Here is a 22,709-nt window from a genome sequence, read left to right on the forward strand (position 1 = left end):
GAACTTTCATCTTTTCACTTAAAGGAAGCACTTTATTGCTTTCTTTGGCATATCTGAATTGCCAGCATTACTACTTTTGTGCTTTGGGGTCATTATTAAGGAAAATAAGGGTTCCTTGAACACAAGCACTGAGATATCAGAATAGTTGATCTGATAACCGAGATGACTACTAAGTGACTAATGGGCAAGATGCACTGGGCAAAGGGATGATTCAGGTCCCAGGCAGGAGCAGCAGGACAGCATGAGATCTTATCATGCTATTCAGAAAGGCCTGGCCTTCAATTTAAAACTTACAAATTGTTTATTTCTGGAATTTTCCAATTGATATTTTCAGACCATAATTGACCACAGATAACTGAAACCACGAAAGCAAAACCACAGATAAGGGGGGGCTACTCTATAAGCATAACTCATATTTTATACATATATATATATAACTACCTAATAAAGATACACTACCTAATAAAGATAATAGTATTCTAAATCTGATTATTTAAAATATTAGATATATAACCTACAAATTACCAGTGAATAGTTATCATTGTTCTTCAAGTGTGTATTTTTCTCTCAGTTGGTGATTCAGTGTATCTCATTACTATCCATCTGTTAAATTAGCCTTACTTATAATTAATGTCATCTCCAATCAAAACCTCCTACACTTAAATACAACAATGCATTAAAAAACCGGAAGTTCTTTTTTTTAATAAATGGAAAGCACTTCAAGTAAAAATTTGAAGCAGTATTGAAAATATCATTTCCTGTTAGTAGGTTGCATAAAAATTATATGAAATGGATCAGAATGGCTTGAGTCCTCTCCATGCTTAACAGGTTGGACAGTAATGGAGGTGTGATAACCCTTCACAACCACTGTGTTAATGCTTACTTCCAGCTCATATATCTGCCTAGGACAACTCACAACTCTGTGATGGTGTTAATGATAGAGAGAGAAATCCAAGAACAGCCTGCTTATAGAGTACAGTCATGTAGATTCTTACACAAGTCTTACACAAGATAGCAGGAACTTTCCTGTTCTCAGGTTTCCAATATCTGGAATTTACTTCTAGTAGTGAGTTCTGGTTTACTAGTTATGATAATGTGAATATATAACCACATTGTTTATTACTTATTTTCTTCCTCTCTACCGACCACCCTGCCACCCAAGAAAATGAAAATGATGTTAATAAAGGGAAGAACCATATTAATGACAAATGTTTTACTTTTTAGATAAGAGGCATCATGCTAAGCAGTTTACCGTCATTATCTCATTTTGACCTGAGAAAACTGTGGCTTAGGAAGAAGAAATGTTAGAGTCAAACCTAAATTAGGAGTTAAATAAATCTGATTTTGTTAGTTTGTCATAATAAATGTAATGAATATCAACCAAATATTCTAGAAGAGTTTGTGGTTAAGATCATGTCTTTAAGACCACCTTTTCCAACTGCAGTGCTCCTATCCTAAGGCAACATTCTAACAGTCTTTGTGTTTTAGTTTCTTTCAGTGATTTCTTCCATATTTATAGATAATGTTGTTTTCTGTTAATTTTTTTCTAATATCTTTATTGGAGTATAATTGCTTTACAATGGTGTGTTAGTTTCTGCTGTATAACAAAGTGAATCAGCTATACATATACATACATCCCCATATCTCCTCCCTCTTGTGTCTCCCTCCCACCCTCCCTATCCCACCCCTCTAGGTGGTCACAAAGCACTGAGCTGATCTCTCTGTGCTGTGCAGCTGCTTCCCACTAGCTATCTATTTTACATTTGGTAGTGTATATATGTCCATGCCACTCTCTCACTTTGTCCCAGCTTACCCTTCCCCCTCCCCATGTCCTCAAGTCCATTCTCCATGTCTGAGTCTGTATTCCTGTCCTGCGCCTAGGTTCTTCAGAACCTTTTTTATGTTAATTTTTTATTTCATCAACTTCAGGCAATACTTCTTGACTGCATCTTATAAACCTAATGATTTATCTCATTTTACCCCCTCTTTCTTTGCCCTCTCATCTTCTCAGTGTTTGATAGTGATATTATTATTTTATTAGTACTTATTGCTTACTTAACTTTAAATATTATAATTGCATTTTTATGTATTCTTTTAGTCACTTTAAAGTATTTATTGACATCCTTGTTTTGAATATGAGAATGATAGTGTCTCTAAAATTCTTTCTCTTTTCTTCCCCCTTTCCATATACTGTCTTTATTCTTTTTAAACTTACATTGTCAAGGTAATAAATGTTACATTATAGCCTTGATCACAGTTAAATCTATGTCTATACTTTGGCTCTGAAATTTGAGGATAACTTTAATATTTTGATTAGGCAAATATTGTTCATCACTAGCATGCGCAAGTTCAATTTCATTCTAATGTCACTGTCCCTGAGTAATCCAGTTAATTCACAGACAAACCTTCATTTCACTGCATATACATGCTAATTTTAGAACCTCGATCCTCTCCTGGGCTCTCACCAACAGTCACATGGCCCCACCTCTTTAGCATCCATGCAGTAGCTTCTGGTTTATATCTTCTAGAAGTTTAAAAAATCCTATTCTATAATAATCACTCCTATTCACTCTCTTTGCTGTTATGAATTTATTCCTTCTGTGTACTTTTAAGAAGGTTTTGTGGATGAAAAGAGGGCAGTGCATTTGCACAGTCTGCCACCTTCAAAAGAAATTCATGAAAATTGTAACTTTGCTCAGCTGTCTCTATAGTCCCATATTCTTCTACATGAATATGGATGTTATACACAGAAAATCCTAAAGAGGCCACCAGAAAACTACTAGAGCTAATCAATGAATTTGGTAAAGTTGCAGGATACAAAATTAATGCACAGAAATCTCTTGCATTCCTATACACTAACAATGAAAGATGAGACAGAGATATTAAGAAAACAATCCCATTCACCACGGCAACAAAAAGAAAAAAATACCTAGGAATAAACCTAACTAAGGAGGAGAAAGAGCTGTATTGAGAAAATTATAAGATACTGATCAAAGAAATCAAAGATGACACAAAGAGATGGAAAGATATACCATGTTCTTGGATTGGAAGAATCAATATTGTGCAAATGACTACACTACCCAAAGCAATCTACAGATTCAACGCAATCCCTAGCAAATTACCAAGGACATTTTTCACAGAATTAGAACAAAAATTTTACAATTTGTATGGAAACACAAAGACCCAAAATAGCCAAAACAATCTTGAGGAAGAAAAATGGAGCTGGAGGAACCAGGCTCCCTGACTTCAGACTATATTATAAAGCTAGAGTAATCAAGACACTATGGTACTGGCACAAAAACAGAAATATAGATCATTGGAACACGACAGACAGCCCAGAGATAAACCCACACACCTATGGTCACCTAATCTATGACAAAGGAGGCAAGAATATACAATGGAGAAAAGACAGTCTCTTCAATAAGTGATGCTGGGAAAACTGGACAGCTACATGTAAAAGAATGAAATTAGAACACTCCCTAACACCATACACAAAAATAAACTCAAAATGGATTAAAGACCTAAATGTAAGGCTAGACACTATAAAACTCTTAGAGGAAAACATAGGCAGAACACTCTTTGACATAAATCACAGCAAGATCTTTTTTGACCCACTTCCTAGAGTAATGAAAATAAAAACAAAAATAAAACAATAGGACCTAATTAAACTAAAAACTTTTGCACAGCAAAAGAAAACATAACAAAAAGACCACCCTCAGATGGGAGAAAATATTTGCAAATGAAGCAACTGACAAGAGATTAAACTCCAAAATATACAAACAGCTCATGCATCTCAATATCAAAAAAAACAAACAACACAATCCAAAAATGGGCGGAAGACCTAAATAGACATTTCTCCAAAGAAGACATACAGTGGTCAACAAACACATGAAAAGATGCTCAACATCACTAATTATTAGAGAAATGCAAATCAAACTACAATGAGGTATCACCTCACACTGGTCAGAATGGCCATCATCAAAAAATCTATAAACAATAAATGCTAGCGAGGGTGTGGAGAAAAGGGAACCCCCTACGTTGTTGGTGAGAATGTAAATTGGTACAGTCACTATGGAGAACAATATGGAAGTTCCTTAAAAAACTAAAAATAGAACTAGCATATGACCCAGCAATCCCACTCTTGGGCATATACCTTTAGGACACCATAATTCAAAAAGATACATGCACCCCAATGTTCACTGCAGTACTATTTACAATAGCCAAGACATGGAAGGAACATAAATGTCCATCAACAGAGGAATGGATAAAGAAGATGTGGTACATATATACAATGGAATATTACTCAGCCATAAAAAGGAACGAAATTGTGCCATTTGCAGAGATGTGGATGGACCTAGACACTGTCATACAGAGTGAAGTAAGCCAGAAAGAGAAAAACAAATATTGTATAATATCACTTATATGTGGAATCTAGAAAAATGATACAGATGAACTTATTTGCAAAGCAGAAATAATAGAGACACAGATGTAGAGGATAAAGGTATGGATACGAAGAGGGGAAGGGAAGGTGGGAGGAATTGGGAGATTGGGATTGACATATATACACTACCATGTATAAAATAGATGACTAAATGAGAACCTACTGTATAGCACAAGGAACTCTACTCCATGATCTGTGGTGACCTAAATGGGAAGGAAATCCAAAAAATAGGGGATATATGTATATGTATAGCTGATTCACTTTGCTGTACAGCAGAAACTATCACAACATTGTAAAGCAACTATACTCCAATAAAAATTTTTAAAAAATGAATATGGTAGCGCTGGATTCAACATCTAGACTCTTTTTCAATTATGTCTAGATGGCACTGGAAATTTTCCAATACCACTCTTCTAGGAAAAGGTAAAAAGGTTGGGTCAGGCCTCAAGGTATCATGTAAACAGGTAACATATGTACTATGGTCAGTGTTCCTGGGATGGCAAATCAGTAATTATACAGTATTCTTTTCCCCTATTCCTTCTTACCAGCTTACCCCAGGGAGGGGACTTAATTCTCACTATTATTTTACACCTAAGAGTAGTGTTGGGTATCCAATTATTGTTAGCTTACTACTTTATCTTGCTTAGGGAGACTAAGAATAAAAAAAAGCATACTATTTTATTCTTCATATAGAACTGACCAGTAGAGGCTTGTTACTTTTTTATTGATGAGAAGGCACAAATGTAAGATCACTATCCTTTAATAACCTCCCAGGAAAAGAAAATCATCACAATAAGATTTCATAATTACTGTTTCTCACTGTAGGTAGGCTGGTGTCAGACACAGAGTACTGAAAATCCACAGGGGAATGGTGGCTTGAGGGAAAAGTAGCAAAAGGAAAAGGAGAAATACCAGAGTGGGGCAGGTGACATCTTCTGTTCTGGAAGGAAACTAAGATCCAAAAGACAAGAGAAACTAAAAACAAAAAAGAAACCAAAAATTCCAAACAGGTTGGCTTCAGGCATTTAGAGGAACCACTTTTATAGCTAAGAGTTCAGGGTTGGGCAAAGGGAAAATGTTGTATCATTTCAGCATTTGGACAGCATTATTTAGAACCAAATTTAAGTTTGTGTTGATTACAGGGATGTCCCAATAAAGATGAAAAAAATCAGAATACGGTCCCACACTAAGACATAAGGTAAATGACAAGAGAAAAAATGTGGAAGGGTTCTTGTTCTTTGACCAGCATACAGATTATGATATTTGAACCAAGGAAGTGGGGAAACTTTAGACAGAATCTACTAACCTGAGGCCAGTGCTTCCCATTGCATCTCGGTTCTGTTACGCTGTAGGTTCTTTGTTCTAGAGCATAGGACCGTAGATTGCTTCTAAACCCCACTTGTTCTTGGCAATAGATTTTCTAATACTCTGCAGTCTCATCTTCTTTTGGTTAGGCTGGGAGAGATGTGGATTAGTAATTTACCTTTCAGCTTTACAAAGTTAAAAACTTACTTAAATATGATTGTAAAATTCTTCTTTAAATTTTATCTAAGTGCCTCATGCTACCATTTTATTGCAATTCTTCCTTTTTAACCTCTTCACTGCAAATTCAAAAATCAATCCTTGAATACACAATGCTTTCCAGCAGGTATCCACAAGGACAAATCAGACACCCCCTCGTTTCATGCTCCGTGAACTCTATGTAAATGTAGATATAAAGGTGAATTGGCACAATTAATCCTCTTTCTCTGATTTTCTATTTCCTTACATTTTTTCCCATATACTACATTAAGCACCCATCCAAAAGCTTTGTCAGAAAATGTACAACGTTAAAGAACAACCTGCTTCTTTAATGCTGTGAGAATCTATACCATATAGAAAGCTAACGTGGTAAATTCAGGATAATTTCAGTCTGATGAACATGCAAGACTCAATCTGACTTCAAGAACCAGATCAATCTAAAAGTTTATCAAAAATCACTTGGGTCCAATCTATTTATTATCTAGTGCTATCACCCAACTTTTTAAGCATCTCCTAAAACCAGACTTAATTACGGCAAAATGGGGTTATCAAATGTAAAATACCAGATGTAAACTAAAACTGAAAAATTGTATGAAGCTTGGATCGAACACATGCTGCAGGACAAAAGCACATCATTTAGTAACACGTTTTTTAAGAATATAATTTGTCTCCATTTAAATTCAGCAACATATGTTTATGAAAAAATGGAAAATATAGACAGGAAGAACATTAGAATGTTTAAACCAATAAGAGGGGTTTTTTCATTGTTGTTGTTCCTATTTCTTTTGTTTGTTTGTTTTAAATCCATTGACATGCCCAGGGCAGAAACTTGCATTGTGAAATTTTGCAAAGAATTGCACTTCTAGAAAGCAACCTACATTAGGCCTAATGTTTAAGAATAGCTTGAGTTTTATAGGCAAAGGGTGGCGAAAGTACTTTAATAAAGCTCACCCATGCTGTTCTTGCTGATGGTACCTCCTGCGATGCATTAAACCTTCTCTGTGTGCCAAATAGCTGTGGTTTTAATCCACAATCATTAAAATACCGAGTTTTAAAAATCCTGGAGGCACGGAGCTTATAACTAAGAAATACGAAAAAAGAATAACAATGTTCCAAGGAGGAATCCAGTTATCTCTAAGATCATCATGTAATTATTTCTAATTGGTTGGCTTGTGAACAAAAACAAAAACCTGGATTCTGTCAAAGAGTATCTAAAAAACAGATTTTTCTGAATTGAGTTTTAAGTTTTTGTTTCTATAAACATTGGTGGTATATACTTAAATTACCATGAAATTCTCATATTTGTCCCATAGAAAACTGCCAGAAATTTAAAAAACGATAGAAACTCTAATTTTCCCAGTTAGACAAAAAGTCAAAATTAGGGATAATATGGGTTGCCAAAGTGGATAGAGAATTCACATTTCATAGTCACCCCAGTATTTCAAATTTAATCATTCTCACCAGCATAGAATTTTTTCTTAAATTTCAACTAATATGAATTTGTTATTTATCAGAGGTGACACTTTTTCTATTTGCCCAGCCTCATTATAGACCAGTAAACACTATCAGTTTAAACACTTACAGGTGTATGACTGCCCCTTTTTAGAATTAGACGGATGTTGCTTTTTAATATGATAAAAATACTATTGATTATCTAACACTTAAAATGGTTTGGTAACTGGACTTGTGGTGGTGATCATTTTGTAGTGCGTACAGATGTTGAATTTTAATGCTGTAAACCTGAAACTTACATAACAAAAAAAATGGTTTTAAATGATGATGGATCACATGTAATCCTGTGCCAGTTGATGGGTCCAAATATAAATAAGCAATGCATCTTTACTTGATTTGATATTCACAGCTACTATATTTAGCACGAAGGCTCTTGAGTACAAAGTACAATTCTTTGGTAATTTCAACTAACAAATGGTAAATTCTCAACTTATTGGTCATTTGGAATTGTTTCTAGTTCTTCTGTTTTCTGAGGTATAGACAGGTTGCAATATTGTGGTATAGTGTAAGCTTTTATTTACCTAGAATACAATTTCTTTTAGTCTAAATCTAATTTAATTCCTCATTCAGGGATCCTATACTAATCAGAGATCAAAAAGCAGATTGAGCTATTCTATCATCAGCTGCTCAAGGTGATCTTAGCTCTCACTATAACTCTGTGCTAAGGTGGGGAAAAGGCAGATATGGGATGAATTAAGCAAAAATCCAAAAAAATTAAATATAGAATAAAGATATAAACTCAGATATTGTCTATGAATCTTGAATGGTTACATTCTGACAGGTATGAGGAAGCACTGCATTTCCATAATCAGTTTTCATTGCTTAAATATCTAATCACACGCATCATAAGTGGGGCACTTAATTGAGACATAGAAGAGATGGTGTTATATAAATAATTTGTTTTGTTGAAATATCTGTATCATAATCTTCTGCTTTCTTTTTTTCCTTTTCTTAATATTATAATTTGAAGTTAAGCTATTATTTGCCTACAATTGGTTTTATAAGATTAAAGATAATTTGATATTCAGCAAGAAGATGTATGATAATACAGAAACATATTTTATTAAGTTCAGTAGATCTGTCTTTTGAATAGAGGTGGCTGCTTACATTCTAGTGATTTCATTTGTGATATCAAGTTACACTTAAGGAATACAAGTCCCAGCGATCATGTTTGGGTTCTGCTACTGAGTCTCTAAGAAAAAATTGGTAAGAGTCAGACATAAAGAAAATTTTATTTAAATTAAGAATTTTTTAAAAAAGGACAACTCATTAATTATTTGAAGGGAAAACTATTATAAAGTCAAAATCAATGAGTACAGATCAATATAAATGGAATTGGACCTTTGAACCAGGCTGCATGGGTTCTAATCCAGTCCTGACTACGCTACTTAATAGCTATGTGACCTGGGGCCAATTACTCATCTGCTCTGTGCTCATCTCTAAAATGGGGATAAAAGAGTATCTACTTTGTAGGTTATTTTAAAAATTGAATTTGTCAACGTATAGAAAAGATCTTAGAGTAGTACTTGATATATATCAGTATTATATGAGTGTTCCTTCTTATTGTTATTATTATTTATTTAAATGAACTATTTTTTCCATATTGCTATATAAAATGACCCCCTAGTTCATGTTCAGTGGGCTGACTATGAATCTAAGTGCAGATAACAGATGTGAAAGTCTTTATGCAAAGGATTAGCACTTTGTATTATTTAATACCTAGCCTAATCCAAATGTTTTTGATACGCTGTATGGCCCTTGCAGTCATTTAATATTATGATGTGATACAATGGAGAGAAACTTCTACCCAAATCAATCTTCTAATGTATTAGGATCAAAACTCTAATGTCTTTATAAAACATGAGAAATTTCAAATCTCATTCCTCCTTTCCTGCATGCCCTCTAATTTACCCATGCCTCTCCTTGTCAATAAACACTGAGACTCTGTTTATCTGATAACAGGCTTTTGTACTACACTACTCTATTCTTTGATTGAACCCTATGTGTTCTCTGTGCCATAGTGAACTAAAAAATACATTTATTGCTGGAGTTGTTATTTTATAACACATATTACACATTTTATTTCAGAAAGAGATACTCCAATGTATTAGAAGTTAACATCTTTCTCGGGTAGATTGCCTCTCTCCACTTTGTGCCGATGCTGCTGGCTGCTGGTTAGCAGGGCCTGATCACAAGGCAGCTGTCTGCAGAACCCCAGGGGGCCCTGGAGCTGGTGCTGGCTCACTAGTGGGTGGAGTCAGGGTCCAGAAGACTCCGGGCCTGTTGCCCGCCCACAGGTGGGTGAAGCCAAGTCCTGAGGTTACTCCTGGCAGGCAGAGCAGGATCCTGGAGTCTGGCTGCAGAGCCCAGAGATCAAAAGCTGGTATCAGATTGCTAGTATCAGATTGCTGGTGGGGACACCAGTTTCTGACACAGCTGGGTTTGGGGTCCCAGGTGTCCTAACGCTTGCATTGGCCTGCTAGTGGGCAAGGCCTGGGCCCAGCTGGTCCCAGGATAGGGCCTGACCTTCTGTGGCTAGATCTGCAGGCTGCAAGGTTGTGGTTTGCTTTCATCTGGCGCCTGCCTCCTAGTGGCTGAGGCTGGTCTAGAGGCTCGTGCAGGCTACCGGTCAGGAAGGGCTGGTGCCTGCCCACTGGCGGGTGGAGCTGGGTCCTGGCTCTCTGGTGGGCAGGGCTGTGTCTAGGGGCGTGTCTGGAGGCAGCAGTGGCCCAGGAAGTCTTTAGGCAGCCTGTCTGCTGATGGGTGGGGCTGAATTCCCACCCTACTGGTTATTCCACATGAGGCGTTTCAGCACTGGCCCTACAGGCTGTTGGACAGGAGGGCTGGGTCTCGGTGCTAATGAGCGACAAGGAGAAGCCCACGATGGCGGCTGCTCCAGTGTCTCAGTTGAAAGGAGCTCCCAAGTGAGGCGGCCGCCTGTGTGTATGTCCCCAACGCAAGCTGCGGCCACCCCCTTGCCTCTCCAGGAGACCCTCCAAGACCCGCAGGTAGGTCTGACCCAGGCTCCTATCAAATTACTGCTTTTGCCCTGGGCCTCCATGCATGTGAGATTTTGCGTGCGTCCTTTAAGAAGGACGTCTTTGTTTCCCCCAGCCCCGTGGGGCTCCTGAAGGTAAGCTCTGCTGCCTTCGCCTCACACTTGTCAGAATGGCCATCATCAAAAACAACACAAATAAGAAATGGTGAGGATGCGGAGAAACGGGAAACCTTGTACACTGTTGGTTGGAATGTAAATTGTCTTTTCCAGCCACTGTGGAAGACAGTATGGAGGTTTCTCAAAAAACTAAAAATGAAACTGTGACCCAGCAATTCCACTCCTGGGTATATGTCTGAAACAAACAAACAAAAAAAACCCCCACTAATTTGAAAAGACACACGCATCGCAATGTCCATAGCAGCATGATTTGCCAAGATACAGAAGCAACCTAAGTGTCCATCAATAGATGAATGGGTAAAGATGTGGTATATATATATATTATATATAAATAATGGAATACTATTCAGCCATAAAAAAGAATGAAAATTTGCCATTTGCAGCAACATGGATGGATTTGGAGGGCATTATGCTAAGTGAAATAAGTCAGACAGAGGAGGACAAATACTGTATGATATCACTTATATGTGGAATCTAAAAAACATAGCAAACTAGTGAATATAACAAAAAAGAAGCAGACTCACAGATATAGAGAACAAACTAGTGGTTACCAGTGGGGAGAGGGAAGGGGGGAGGGTTAACAGAGGTGTAGGGGAGTAAGAGGTACAAACTAATAGGTATAAAATAAGCTACAAGGATATGTTGTACAACACGGGGAATATAGCCAATATTTTATAACAACTATAAATGGAGTATAACCTTTAAAAATTGTGAATCACTATATTGTACACCAGTAACATATCATACTGTACAGCAACTATACTTCAATTAAAAAAAAGTTAGTAATATTTTTAAAATATTGTTATTTAGGAACTATGAAAACTATTAAAATGATTACTTTATATAAAACACAGTCTACTGTCTAAGTGCATTATTCCAAAGAGCAGTCTTAAGGAATAATAATAATTTTCTTACAATATATACAATAATAATATTACTTTATTTTAAGTATATTATTGATAGAGAAAAGAATTTGTACTCTAACAATTATAATTTGTAAATGGATTGAAATGACCTTTGTGTGGTTTAAAATAACATTGGATGGAATCACATGAAAATTACAAGCCTTAAGGATATTTGATGTCCCCTCATCTTCGGCAGTACATCTTGATTTGTTTTGTCTTTTCTGCTTCTAGTCAATGAAGAAACAGGTGGTAACAGTGCACCTGGAGACTCTGTTCTCTATTTGTCTGGGACCCAAGGTTTGAGAACTATTGAGATGAAAATCTTATCAGGTTCCAACTGCACATAGAATAAAGCAAGATGGACCTCTATTGAAGTGTCGTCTCAAAAAAAACAAATCTCGGGGCTTCCCTGGTGGCGCAGTGGTTGAGAGTCCGCCTGCCAATGCAGGGGACACGTGTTCGAGCCCTGGTCCGGGAAGATCCCACATGCCGTGGAGCGGCTGGGCCCGTGTGCCACGGCTGTTGAGCCTGTACTCTAGAGCCTGCGAACCACAACTGTGGAAGCCTGCGCGCCTAGAGAGAGCCCGGGCGCAGCAATGAAGACCCAACGCAGCCAAAAATAAATAAATAAATTAAAAAAAAACAAAAAACAAACAACAAATCTCAGTGGCATCAAAATATCTCTGCTCTTCCCATTCTTGTTTCCCTTTTCAGTAAAATGCCTCTGCTTACGGCAAGAGTAAAGTGCTCCTCTCAGTTTCAAGGTTTATTAGTCATCAGAGTAACAAATACCTCTATGACACCAGAGTTATTATTGCTTCAAAAATTTTTCCTATTTTCTTAGGAAATACTAATGAGGTAGAATTTTAACAACAAAACAAAACAAAGAATTTGTAATTATGGGGGCATTAAAAAAATCATCCTGAGACCTCAGTTTAAGTTAGAAAAAAGCCCAAATTTCATTAGCCACAATATCTATACACTTCGCACATGGTCTGCACCTATGTGTTTTGTTTTAAATTCTTAGTATCTATTTAACACTTTTCTACATAATGGAGAAACCAAGGGCCTGAAGACTTTCATAAATATGCAAGCAATTTAGTCTACAGTAAGAATAGGAAAACTCAAGACTGTAGGCAACAGTGGGAAAGGCATGAAAATGAATACCATGAGTGGTCGTATTTTAGATAAGGCTTATTATAACCAGAATGCAGCAGTTCAAATGTTTACAACCCATGGTGCAGAGACCTGAGAACAAAAATAAATGGAGATAGACAATATTCCTTTAGCTGGTTATTTTATGAAAACCCAAATCAGGGAGGTTATCTAGAGAGAAAGTAGTCAATCACAAAGTCATGTCACAGGGGGAAAAAATCACAGTTCATAAATTGGTGGCTCAACAGGTGGAATCCACATTAAAGTATGCGGGTTTGAATCCTTGATCTTCCACCTGCTAGTTGGATACCTCTGGGAAAGTTATTTCACACCTCTATGCTTCATTTTTCTCATCTATACAATGGTGATGATAATAGTAGCAGTACTTTCTTGTAGGACCATTTGAAGATCAAATGAATTAAGATCTGTAAAGTGTTAAAATATCTGATCCTTGTAGGCATTCAATGGTTTATTGGTATTAATGAGTGAAGAAAAAAATGAAGAACTATCTAATGAGAAGAGGTATGAATATGTAAGGCGTTGGCAAATTTTAAGTAACAATTAACATGATCAGATCATATCCATTGTTTTTGCTTCATTTAAAAAATCACATTTAAAATAATAGATTCAGAACAATTTAAAAAATTTATGTATGAGAGATTAAAGGTGATATTTTTGTCAATCAATATATTTAGTTCAATTCTTATAGCATGTGCAGATCAGAGTTACAGGAAAATTTATTACAAACATATTTCAAGGTTTATCAAATTTTGAAAAGTTTATGAATATACCTTTCCTCTCCTCTATCCCTTAGCCTTTTTACTTGTCTTCTTTGCTTCTTAGTTTATTTTTTGATTTTGAGCACACTTTAATCTCCAAATTATTTCAACATCTCACACTAAAACGTTATTTTTCCCCAAAGATTGCCCTCAAGATGTATTTTATATTATTTAACTATTGCCTAGGTTCATGGTTTTATTTTGGTCAATCATAGGTGATACCAAAAGTTAACTTTAGGTTATTATATAGCCTGTTCCAAAAGTATCTGGTAGATGGGACCTGCTGGGTTATAGTTCTTTGGTTTTTTTGTGGGAACTCTATTTGCATCAACATTCATTAGTTTTCATACAGAATTACAAATTCCCTGGAACACTTTTAATATAAATTTTTCCCCTATTTTCTTTTATAATTTCACATTATGATCTGCATCATTTAAACGAAGTATAAATAAAGCAACTGTTCTGAACAAAGCAGACAAAGGAAGCAGTCGCCTAGCAACAGAAATCACAGAACAGATCCTGAACTCCTACTCAGATGGAAGCTTCCTACCCCAGCTCCGTGGTGAAAGCATTTCTTAGTATCCATTCTCTCACCGTGCATGCCCCTGACACTGAGAAGAGGCACCTTTTGATCCTGCAATTAGATGGAATTGGAAATTAATAGGCTTCACTAGAGTTTGTACCATTTTCTTTGAGGTCCATGAATTACTATACTGAAGATGATGAATAAGTTACATGCCTGACATGCTCTTACTTTTGTTTTAGAGCTGAGTGACTGTGTACCTGAGAATTATTCTGAATGCTCAAGGGATGACCATATGGGCTGAGATGGAGATTAAAATGCATCTGAATCTGTGTGTGAACAAATCCAAAACAAGCACTGGGACAGCCTAGAAACCAAATCAGCTTGATGCACCCTTATTGAGAATGCTGTTGTTTACAGCTCTGGGAATTACACGTGAGGCTTTGTGAACCCATGCAAATTACAACTAATTTAGATTTTAATTCATATCATAATTCGCTGTGTTTGAACATAGCAATCTTCAAAAATGATGACAGATTTTGTTGTCTTGCCTTATGTGTGTGTGTTTTCAATTTCTCTCTGAAATTCGTATATTAAGAAAGACCAATATATTTTAAAATTATTTTAAAATTATTTTGAGATTGTAAGTTAAGCTTTTTTTTACTTTATAGATGTCAGGTGCACATTATTGAACTGGGTCAATCTTAATTTCTATTTCCTTGTATGATATCATCATTGGTCCTTGCAAGGCCCCCTGCATTTAAAATATTTACTTAGCTAGCAATATTTTTTGAGTGCCAACTATATGTCTGGTTGCCTCGTGAATAATGCAAGCCTGGTCACTGATGCTAAATCTGTGGGCCAATTCATGTATAGTTTCAGGGTGGATGAAGCTGGAATGCCCTCCCAAGTGGGCAAACTAAAACTAATTCAAATCATAAGTACCAACCTGAGTGGAACATAATTGAAAAAGATCACTTTAAATGCAGTATGAAGTGTAAGGGGAGAGCATGTGAGACCACAGACAAAAGAGAAAGACAGTAGAACAGGAGCCAAGTTGTTCATGGAAGGATGAAGAGAGTGGAAAGTGGAATGAGGGATGTGTTTGAGGACCCAGACCATGGATTTTTAGTGGGGACTGTCTACGTGGGTACGGGGAGGGGGGCAAGTTGGTGGCTGAAAGTACTATGTTCCAGCTGTGCCAAGCATTGTGTTCCAGGTTTTGAAGATTAAGTGAATAAATAAATCAAATATGGTCATTGCTCTCAGGAGTTAATGGGAGAAGATGAGCATGTAAATGAATGATTCCTATAAAGTATGGCAAGCTCAAGAACAGAGATATTCCCAAGGTACGTTGCAGAATAAAAGGGAGTTAAGGGGGAATAACACTGCAGAGGGGAGGTGTAGTCAGAGTGTGATTTGCTTTCATAGACGGCACTTTCTATCAGTTCCAGAATAGTTCAATTCAACATGATGGTAAGGGATTTCCAGGTATCTCTTCACAGAGGTTCAGTATCCACTGCACAGCGGTATCTACTTTCCAAAGACATGGATTCCCACAGTTCCTAGAGCCCTATCAGTTTCTATCATTATGTACCTTTTCTCACCTGTCCAAATTAGGACTCCTCTAAGGCTTACCCTCTCAGAGCAGTTGGCCTTTCTCCCTCTTGAAGATAAATGCCTGTATTCTTTTCCAAAGTTCTCTTTCATTTTAATAAAGTAGGTTCTTTCTTTAAAGACTGCACAAAAGTAACACAGAATGGGAACAGTTTACGGGCACTCAACTAAATGTTCTTTTTCATTCTATGATTGTTTTCATAGTTTCAAACTTGCTGTGAAATGAAAACAAGCATAAAGCTAGAAAAAACTACTGGGACTGGCCAAAGTGCTAATTATTTATTTCCCTCTCACCTCTTTAATTTGTTGTGGTGAAATGCATGTGATCAGCATAGGAATTCATGGCAGGTAGGTGGCTCCTCTGATAGATTGTTCTGCCCACATCATTAAAATCTCCACATTTCATAGACTCATCCTGCTTGAACCTCCATCTTCCACATTGTGTAGGAATGCAGAGTTCGTTTGGATTGAACATTAGGATATTTTCCTATTCCTAACGGTTTCTTCTTTCTGTGTGGCATATAACATTAGAAGGCACCAGAGGCTCCTTGAATTGGGTGGAAGTTAAACTATGATCAGTGACATCAAGAATTATTCATTTAGCTCTGAAGCAATATTCTTCCATGAGGGATAGCAGGGTGAGAAGAAAATGCACAGGAAATTGAAGATTTAAAATGGATGTTTTAACTCCATCATTTACTTATCATATGGCTTTGTTAGGTAGTTGAAGATCTAAGAGCTCAGTTTCCTTTGCTAAAAAATTAGAGTAATGCCTAGTTCTCTGTGTTGGTATCAGAGGATGCATTTTTTTGTTTGTTTTTTTTTGGCGGCCCGCAGCACGCGGGATCTTAGTTCCCCAACCGGGGATCGAACCCATGCCCCCTGCAGTGGAAGCGCAGGGTCTTAACCACTGGACCGCCAGGGAATTCCCTCTGTTGGTATGAGGATTAATTGAGATAAGCAGAACAAAAGGTCTGTCCCATAAGTGCTCAACAAATGTTGGACCCCCTTTCGTTAGTTTCCCTTTTGCTTTATCCTGATGCTATCAGTCTTTTTCCTGGACAAGACTTTGGTGGCATATCTATTAATTACTATTAATGTGTGAATTTAAGCACTGAATATTGTCACACCTCTGCTCTAGTGAAAAACTACCTGCTGAAAGATTTGCATCCCATCCTTCTAAATTTTGTGTCGTCTAGTAGTGTTTTTTTTATTGTGAACCTGACATTCCAAGTGCATTCTCTTTATTGTTCAGGCCCCACTTGCATAGCTGGCAAGTGGAGTTTTTTCTGGAATTTACAAAAATCTTCAGCCTTTGCCATGATATTTACACATAGTGGTATCTATGACAATTAAACTTCGCCTTCGGAATTCTTCCTCCAGCTACATAGGGAGAGGCTCTTGACACCTGAGAAGAAATGTTTCATATACACTGATAAGAGAGCATTGGTAATTAGGGGTCTGTCCTCTCCCAAATTTTGACAGAGTTGTTTCGCTACATTTGTATTTGTTCATTTATTACTTACTTGTTCATCAATCGTTTAATGAATGCTGATTATATTCCAAAAGGCCTTGTATTTGCCAGGTTTTATGTTGTAAGGCATAGACTGTGACTTTTGCTTTCCCATAGTAATGTACTTAGTAAAATGTCTTACACATTAATAACTCTCAATTATCCTGAAAATGATTCTTGGGAAAGAATTGCTTTAATAATTTACCATTTTCTGGCTCCCTGTGATCTGATGGATTACACACGAAAGGAGATGGGTTAGCGGATTTTATTAGCATAAAGGGAGTAATTTTACATTTTCTATGTTATGTGTACTGATCTTTCATTATTGGAAATTGGTCAGGTATATTGCATCATACTCATGCCACATCTTTGTCAATTCAGTATTCCACTGACATTTTTTAATAAATAGCGAAGTTTAGTAATTGACTATAGAATAATGCAAAGGTCAGATGGCTTTGGGATCTGGAAATACCCTCGTATGAATTTTACAGATGATATCAGTAAATGCCAAAGGACAGAAAGATCAATAATTGACCATCTTAGGGCCAATATAATGTGATATAATGACTCTCTCTATCTCTGTCTCTCTCCTTCCTCTCTCTCTCTCTCTCTCTATTGAGAAAGATTAAGTGATATATTTTCAAAATATCAATTCCATTTCATTTTTTTAAAAGAGATTTCCCTTTTTATATTTTTAAAATTAATTAATTAATTAATTAATTTATGGCTGCGTTGGGTCTTCATTGCTGTGTGCGGGCTTCTCATTGCAGTGGCTTCTCTTGTTGCGGAGCACGGGCTCTAGGCATGCTGGCTTCAGTAGTTGTGGCTCGCGGGCTCTAGAGCTCAGGCTCAGTAGTTGTGGCACACGGGCTCAGTTGCACCGTGGCATGTGGGATCTTCCCGGACCAGGGCTTGAACCCGTGTCCCCTGCATTGGCAGGCAGATTCTTAACCACTGTGCCACCAGGGAAGCCCCCATTTCATTTTTTGAAAGGTGTCCTTATGTATAGTCTGAATATAGTCAGAGAATAAATATCGGAATGCTGATGGATGTCTAACTTAGATTGCATTTTTTCTTCAAGCTACAGTGAAAGTTATATACTGGTTCTTACCAGATACTCATCCAATTAAATTATCATTGGTGTATAAAGTTTAAATATCAATAATTAATAACATATTTTACACACTTTATAGTGATGCAAGTAATTTGATTTCATTTTACAGATGATGAAATTGGAATTTAAGGAATTATAAAAGACTTGTCCTTTACAACAAATTCAGGGCTTTGAAACTTATGTACCCAAAATCATTCCAACTCTGCTTAGTTTCTATTTCCTAACATGACTGATTTTTGTTGAGGCTATATAAATGTGTAGGTAGTCTTACAAAAAATACAGAAAAATAAGACCTGGATTTTGCTGACCAACATCAACACCATTTGTTGAAACATTTATATTCTTGCTTTCAAATACACACATGGCCCTTTCTCTACAGAAGGGCTTCCCAAAGGGTAGTCTACAGGCTCTATCCATCAGAATCACCTGGGAAGTCTGAAAAAATGAGTATCGCCTACCGCCTAAACTACCTGGATCAAACTCAATGGGAGTAGGAACCTGGGAATTTATCATTTTAACAAGATTCCCTCATCATTGTTATGTATCTAAAGTGTGAGAACAGCCGCTAAACTATTGTGCTGTTCCCCCAAGATGAGAATGTATTTCCAGACACCTTCGGTTATCTGGAGAAGTTGTCCAGGCATGCAGATGATACTCGATAGTATAGCACAGTACAGTCCTTTCAGAGAAAAAAAATCCACACAGAGCACAGAATGTGATGTCTCTGCAGCTTGAAACAGGGAAGCATGTTCTTGGGAAAAGTGAATTTCTTTCAAGTGTGATCAGCTTTATTGTATGTAAAAAGGAGTATATTTGTAAGTTTGAGTCTGGAATCACAATCTGCTTTTTAAAAATGTGTTTAACTTCTCTTAAAAAGGCAGTAATCAACTGAGAAATTGTCTATATGGTCTATCTAATACAACGTTGTCCAATACTCATATAACATGAGGCAAAATGTGAGCCACATATGGAATTTCAAATTTTTCTGGTAGCCACATCATAAAAAAGGAAAAATAAACAGGTGATATAAATTTTAATACTATATTCTATTTTAACCAGTATACAAAAAATTTAATTTCATCATGCAATATACAAATTATTAATGAGATAATTTACATCTTCTATTTCATCTCAAGTTTTCAAAATCTGATACGTATTTTGCACTTATATAACATTTCAATTCAAACTAGCAGTATATCAAGTGTTCCATAGTCACATGTGGCTGGTGGCTATCATATTAGACTGTGCAGGTCTAAAAGAAAAAGAAGAGTTTTTTTCAAATCTTGTGATTACCACTTCTATACCTGGCGATGTCTGTCAAGTTACATAACTTTTAGAGCGGTAGTTTTCTCATCTGAACAAATGTAAATTGGGAATAATACATAATATATATCTTACAAGACCTCCATGTCAGTTACTCTGTAAACACAAGGTACCAGCTATCTCTGTGCATGTATTGATATGTGCTGGTGTGATGGTATTAGGAATGACTAAAAAAAGGAAATCTCCATCATCTTCAAGTTTAATAAAAAGATGAGGTTAAGATTGCCCAGGAAGTTAAGGGCACAGAAATGTTCTTTGCAGGGTACAGAGAAAAGGTTATGAGCCTAATACAGAATTACAATTTTGTGTTTTTGTTCATGAAGGTCCTTTATTCTCGCAGAGATAGGGTATAGATGACAAAACCACAGTATCTGCTGCACAACAATATACCATCAACCTGTGCTTTTGTTCATGAAGGCAGATAAGGAGAGCTAAGAACAACCTGATTTTAGTGACTTATTGGGCAGCTTAGTTATCCATCAACATCCCAGATCTATAAGTTGAAATGGTTATATCTTAACAGATCACCTCACCAGGAAAAAACATTACCTAAAATGTCTTGTATTTGTGCTACATAACACTAAAAGAAGTTCACCAAACTACTTTAGAGGTCTATAACAAGTATGGAAAAGTGTTGGCATTCTAAAAGACACATCTGAGACTATTTCATTTTTTTTTTACTTTAAAAGATGAGGCAGTTTCTGAATACAAAGGTATTAGCTATGCTTCAGTGTGTTCTGGGATTATATGATTTATAGTACAGTTTGTGTCACAAAATGAAATGACAAAGGGATAAAAGGGATACTTATCTTTTATTTAGATAGTTCATGTAAGGAGAGAAGAATGGATTCTAATGTGTTTTATTTATTTATTTATAGGGAATAAGTACAGTGAAGCAAAAATTGTACAAAATTAAATATTAAAGCAGGTTTAATAACTACTAATTTATTTATTTATTTGCAAACTGTAAAGGGAAAGATGAGTGGGGAGAGACAGAGAGGCTTGGGTTTTCTTACTTTGATTAGGGTGAACATTTTTGAAGCTAAAGCTATAAATGACCAGTTTTCTTACACTCAGTCTACTGAAATTCATGGCATTTTTGGCTTAAAAAATTCCCTATTATTGTTGGTGCAGGCTAATGTTTCTGATTTTTTTTTTTTTTTTGAGAGACAGGAGCTTGTATTCTCTAACCCTTTCTTTCTACAGCCTGAACACTCAGATGGCTAATAATTGAAATTATGTGTTCATGGCTTACCTTATTTTTACTTGTTTATTCAGTCTGCAATGTTCTTTTTGGAGCTTTGCATGTCCAAAGTAGTAAAACAAATTAATGTATCTTTTGTTTTCAGCAGACCTGTCTCCAGAGGTAATTTCCTTTAAGTTAATGATTTAGGTTATTCTTCCCACATATGTCACATGCCATGGCTTGGCATGATTTTGTTTGCACTTCTCAGAGTATGAGACCCAGACAGCGTGTACAATATTCACAACAAGGATTAGAGGCACCTTGTTGAAAGCAAAACAAAAAGCTGAAAATAGCAAAGCCCACATCCCACTTTTTCTTCACTTCTTTTTCTCATTAGCACAGATTATTTTCCAGAAATGGCTCCTTACCAGATGATTCTCTGGCAAACATCTTTTTAAAGTTCACTTTCTCTCTCATGAGCCAGTTCTAATTTAGGGTGGTTGGAAGTGTTGATTATTAACACCGTCTCATTCAGATACCTCAGCAAGCATCTTCTGAGAGTCAACAAAAATCTGATGCTATGGTGGGATTTATGTGAACAAAACAGTGCACCTTAAGGGACTGTCATTCTTAAGAAGCTTATAAAAATAAGAAATCAAAATATAGGGATTCATAAGAGAGATCCAAAAAGTATTTGAAACAACACACATGATTAAGAGAACCTAGCTTTAAAAGCCATAGCACAGTTGTCGCTTGGTATCTGTAGGGGATTTGTTCCAGGACCCCTGCAGATACAAAAATCCACAGACGCTTAAATCCCTTATATAAAATAGCATAGTAATTGCATATAACCTATGCACATTCTTCCATATATTTTAAATCATCTCTAGATGATTTATAATACTGAATACAATATAAATGCTATGTAAATAGTTGCCATCATGTGGCAAATTCAAGTTATGCTTTTTGGAACTTTCTGGAATTTTATTTTTCAAATATATTTGATCAGTGGTTGGTTGAATCTGGCAACATGGAACCCATGAATAAGAAGGCTGACTGTATCTGCAAAAATACCTTAAGTTTGTACAGAGTTCAGATATTACTCTTAACAAGTGTAGTTATGGCATTCTTAATATCCAGGAAGACTGTGTCAAAACCCAAGAAGAGTAAGATGTAGTTCCTAAATTCATATAGCTTGAGTCTGGTGGAGAGAAATTCACATGTGAATAATTTTAGTACAGTAGTCCTCCCTGGTCCACATGGGATACTTTCTAAGACCCCCAGTAGATGCATGAAACCATGGATAGTACCAAACCCTATATATACTATGTTTTTTTCCTATACGTACATATCTATGATGAAGTTTAATTCATAAAGTAGGCACACTAAGAGATTAATAACAATGACTAATAATAAAATAGAACACTTGTAACAATATACTGTAATATAAGTTATGTGAAGGTGGTCTCTGTCTCTTTCAAAACATCTTATTGTACTGTACTCACATTTCTTCTTGTGATAATGTACGACAATAAAATTCCTATGTGATGGGATGAAGTGAGATGAGTGACAAAGGCATTGTGATATAGTGTTAAGCTGTTTTGACCTTCTGACAATATGTCGTAAGGAAGATCATCTGCTTCGGGTGATCTTGAATCATTGAGCCATGATGACGGCAGTGGTTGGATGTCAGGAGCAGACAATGGGTGGGGATCCCAAGTGGGATGGAGTAGAATGGTGCAGGATTTCATCACACTACTCAGAACAGCAAGCAATTTAAAACTTATAAGTTGGTTTTTCTGGCATTTTCTATTTAATATCTTCAGACCTAGGTTGACTGTGGGTAACTGAAACTGAGAAAATTAAAACCATGGATAAGATTGGGGAGGGGGAGTGGCTACTGTAATACATAAGAACTATTTAGTAGAATTATGTCTGTGATTCT

The sequence above is a fragment of the Balaenoptera musculus genome, chromosome 7 (assembly GCF_009873245.2).
Source record: "Balaenoptera musculus isolate JJ_BM4_2016_0621 chromosome 7, mBalMus1.pri.v3, whole genome shotgun sequence".
In the NCBI taxonomy this organism is placed as follows: domain Eukaryota; kingdom Metazoa; phylum Chordata; class Mammalia; order Artiodactyla; family Balaenopteridae; genus Balaenoptera; species Balaenoptera musculus.